Source organism: Etheostoma cragini, chromosome 14, assembly GCF_013103735.1.
Source record: "Etheostoma cragini isolate CJK2018 chromosome 14, CSU_Ecrag_1.0, whole genome shotgun sequence".
NCBI classification, from domain to species: Eukaryota; Metazoa; Chordata; class Actinopteri; order Perciformes; family Percidae; genus Etheostoma; species Etheostoma cragini.
Window position 1 is genome coordinate 22268534 of NC_048420.1, and position 4455 is coordinate 22272988.

Genomic DNA, 4455 nt, shown 5'->3' on the forward strand with positions numbered 1-4455 from the left:
ACGTTTCACACAGTGTGAATGTCTTTGGAGACTATTCTCACTATCCCTTTGCATCGTATTAATTTCTCTTCTGTGTAAATATTCCTGTGTTGTTGGTGTCTGGTTCTTGTGGTGTTGGCAATAGTCTAGATTCTTTTATTACTGTCAATTTATTACTTGCCATGAAAAGACAAAACTAAAAGGAATAGAGCTATATTTAAGTTAGAAATATCTCTATTCCTCTCTCCACCGCTGACAATTGTTCCCAAAAAAACATGCATAATATGTCCTATTTGTTTGATCAAAACCTACATTTAGCAGCTGTCTTAGAACAATACTGAGGCCTTTTTTTAAATGGCAATGTATATTTGTGTGGTGTTTTTTAAATATATTGTTTTACATAAATTTACACCTTCAGTGGGAACCAACGGGCTTGGAGCTGAGAGCCCGAGCAACGGTACAGCAGAGTTGGTTCTTTTTGTGGGATTTGCTGACAATAAGGAAGATTTGGAACCATTTTAGGACTGCAATGCACAAAAGGTTGTCACCCACTAGCTACACATCGGCCAAACCTTTGATCTACTTACAACCTATTTTCCAGTCGTGATAACTCCATCACTCCGCTCCCCCGTTGGATGGTCCACAACGATAATCCCAGTATAAAATGGGGTCTGCTTTTGTTTTCACTTCTCTCAAAATGTCTGAAAATAAAGCGTTGATCCTGCTGGTGAGCAAATGGACCCCTCTGTAAAAGAGCCCAGTAAGTTCAGGCCACCTGTGCCCCTTCGTTTCAACAAAGAAAGCTAAAATATTGACATTTTAGCAAAACAACTATAAAGGATAAAGGATAAAGGATAAATGCTTCAGAAATGGCTGCTGCAGATATAGAACCATATAACTCAAAATGTCACCTCTCTATATCTCACTATTCTGCTTCCATGCATGTGGATTCCTTATCACGTCACTGTTTCAGTCATTCTCACCTTAAAGTGCCCATATTCTGAAAAGAAATCACTTTTTCTGGGATTTGGGGGGGTTATTTTGTGTCTCTGGTGCGTTCACATGCATACAAACTTAGAAAAAACACTATCCATGCTGTTTTGAGTGAGATAAAAGTTTCTGAATGAAACACTACTATAGCAACAAAGACAGATTTTTCCAGATTATGGCAACATATTTGATTAGTCAATAATCAATGTTTTATGAATTTGGTAGATGTGATGTTCCTTAGTTCTGTGGGTATGGTATTCCATGTATGGGCTGCTCAAAAGGGAAAAGCTGTGTTGGTAACTCGGATTACATCAACAGTACGTCCAATAGAGCAAGTTACTTTGGTCTTGTGGAGAGAACCATCTGAAAGGGCTTTGAAACTCAACATGCCATTCCCAGGACCCTTTTCTTTATCCATTTCTGTTCAAGGAGTTGTTTTTTTAAGAGGACATAAGGGGAGAAAGCAGCGCTGTTTAGTGGTTAACTGAAGATCTGTTGATTGCATCCAAGATCCTTTATCCTTATATAGTATTCTAAACAGTCTCTGACTGCATGCATGGGAATGAATTTCAACATTAAGAATACATTTATAAGTTGCTAAGAGGGTCTGAAAAGTGGCTCAATTTAGCGAGAAAGTCACTAAATTGTCAACACTGCCCACAACGTTACTACTGCAGCTACCTGATTTCCCAAACTACGGAGCGGAATCACAGAACGGGCGTACATTTAAAAAAAACAATGGCGTTGACTCTTTAATATTGCGTTCCTTTTTTTTAATACTGTTTATTGGTCCCCCTGGGGGAAATTACCATTTACACTCTGTTTTGTTAGTAATCACTATACACAGGCCTGAAATACACACACATGCTCAGGACCTGTTCATGCACTATTCATGCTAGTGCTGGACCTTGAGCGGTTAGGGGGGGGCTACGGTGCCTTGCTCAAGAGCGCCTGGCAGTGCCCAGGAGGTGAGCCCAGCAAACAATCCAAACTCTGTACTTTGGTCCGTACCGGGACTTTAACCAGCCACCCTGCGGGTCCCAACTCCCTACGGACTGAGCTACTTCCAGCCCAAATACAAACCATGATTTTACTCAAACCTTTAAGATGTGTGCATACGTAGCACCGTCACTTCTGAGATGAGCAATAAATCCCTGAAGCGTATTGTCGTGATGACACCACTAGCCAAACGCATCATGCAAAGCAGGAGGTTCCCAGTGGACCTCAAAGCTAATCAAATGAATTTGCACACACACATGGAAAAGGATTTAAACTTCAGTGTCGTGAGACTCTCTATATCAGGCAAACAACAACCTGCCTTGCAATGTGCTAAAGGCATGAGGTCTTTTGAAAGGCACTGGAGGTCAGGAGCCCAATCGGTTAGAAGCCCAACACATTCATGTCCCCAAAGAAATCCAGTTTCTCATTTTTTTTCTCCGCTACTGGAAACATTTTTCATTGAGCAGACAAACTACAGGTAAAACTACAGGACTTCTAACAAGAAGGGCAAACCTGTTTTTATCCGTTAACCTTAAGGAGACAAAGTTTTCTGTAAAGCACCGTCAAAAATGCTGGAAAGTATACTGCTGTCAGATGTAAAAAAATGCTATGAATGAAAATATTCTTATTCTTAACCTGGGCAATAGTAGTTTGACCCCCAACTTTTAGCCATATCACACATTCTTCATCAGCAGCAGGAAAAGATGAATGCAAAATGGTGGAAAGCCCTCGAAAAAATACTAAGTGACTTGACCTTAATTCCAAGAAGCCCTTGGAGTGCCTCGGAGGAGAGCATGAGAGCATCAGAGCAACAACTGAGCAAAAGCTATCTGCTCACATAGACTTTCTAATAGAATGGAAAGCTCTGAAAAAGTTCCTAAGTGGACCTTGAGTTATTTACTTTTTAACTAAAGTTGTTTGTGTAAAGTTGTTCTCAGATGGAAGGAATGATAAATAAAGAGTAAATGTTCATCCTGCTCTCTGGGACAAGACAGGAGACAATGACGATGGCAGCTACTCATTCAAGCCCGCTTCAAACGCCGTCCAAGGCTGGGCGGCGTCCAGCTGCAAAGCGACACTGAAGACAACGCTGTTTGATTACCAGAGACAGAGTGATTTGCTTGGCTGTCGTCCCTGCAGCCTTTCCATCTCTGCTCTACCATTCCAAGTGAGAAGGTCAAAAAATGGCTTCTTTAGACTCAATGTATGTACTGTAGCTGTGGAACTGCAGGAAAAAGTTTCATTTTTATGAAACTAGGGTGCTTGCAGGGATTTTCAGGTTTTGGTCCAACATCCGTCCCTCTTTTGTTCTCAATTATGGTCCCCCCACCGGCCCGCCCCCTTCCAAAACCAAGAAAAGATGACACAGCAACTACAATATTGCATACAAGACCATACAACAAAATAGACCATAAACTACTGTATTTACCAAATAAACCAATGTATAATGACAACACCATAAGCCCATCATACACGTCTCCCCCCAGCACAGAGCTTCTTAGGAGACCTCCAGAAAGTTAACGTACTTTCCCCATTTAGACATCCGGTCTTTTCAAACCCTGCCTCCCAAGCCATCTCACAAGCCCACTATTGGATTGATAGCACCTTTTCATTCTTCCATCTTCTTAAAATGATCCATCTGGCCGTCATTAAACTAGTTTGGACCCAGCTTCTTAGGTGCTTCTCTATTCCGCTTAGGACTGACCCATCTCCCCGAAAAAATGATCTTGGGCTGGATGGAACCTGGGTCCCTGCAACCAGACATAGGTTATTACGTATCCCAGGCCAAAATTCCTGGACCATAGGATATACAAGTGTTTCTAATGAAAATATTAGTTTTAAGCAAAAAGATTCAACCTTCTTTTGCTTCAGGGGGACAATGGGCTTAATTATACTGTTGTATTGCTAATTCCATGTACTCTGCATCAGTGGGGGGCATGCTCTTGATAGATTGGGCGGCTGTTTAATGAACAGAGGAAAGTTATTACGTTTTTCGATTTATGTTTGAAAATGTTAAATCTATGCTATTGTTCAGGCATTGGCAACACTGGACAACATATTCAGATTTTAAACAAAGTAGAGTGTGCTGTGGGCTTATAACCAAGGCAACATGCATGCAGGTTTTATCCATTTGTCTGAACTACAAATGAGCATTCAGATGATTTTAATGAACAGCATTTCTCAGCCTTAGGTCAGAGCAGAACGATGTTAAAATATGTTTCACAACCATTACTCGGCTCAGGTGTTATAAGACTTGTGTGTCCGGGGAAAGGTCTGCAGAGCGAACCTGCTTATTTACACCAACGTCCCGCTTTTCCAAGTTCATGTGTGCACAGAGCCGCTCCACATGAGCAGCTGAGGGTTTACCGCATTGCTCAAGGGTACATCAGCTCAGCGGGTAGCTGACTGACGAGAGTGCAACTCGTGCATTTTCTCTGCTCATAGTTAAATGGGCCCATGGGCGTGCTGGTCTTACAAGGGGAGGGG

At 41.8% G+C, this 4455-nt stretch overlaps 1 long non-coding RNA gene across 1 annotated transcript in view; it reads right to left on the bottom strand.

The window, feature by feature from the left end:
* Positions 1-1157: 1157 nt before the first annotated feature.
* Positions 1158-4455, bottom strand: part of LOC117957287 — a 13675-nt gene continuing 10377 nt past the window's right edge. Inside the window, exons 3-4 of the long non-coding RNA XR_004659465.1 lie at positions 1651-1663; positions 1158-1257 (exon numbers count right to left, since the gene is read on the bottom strand). This is a non-coding gene — a long non-coding RNA (uncharacterized LOC117957287). The remainder of the gene's footprint in view (positions 1258-1650; positions 1664-4455) is intronic.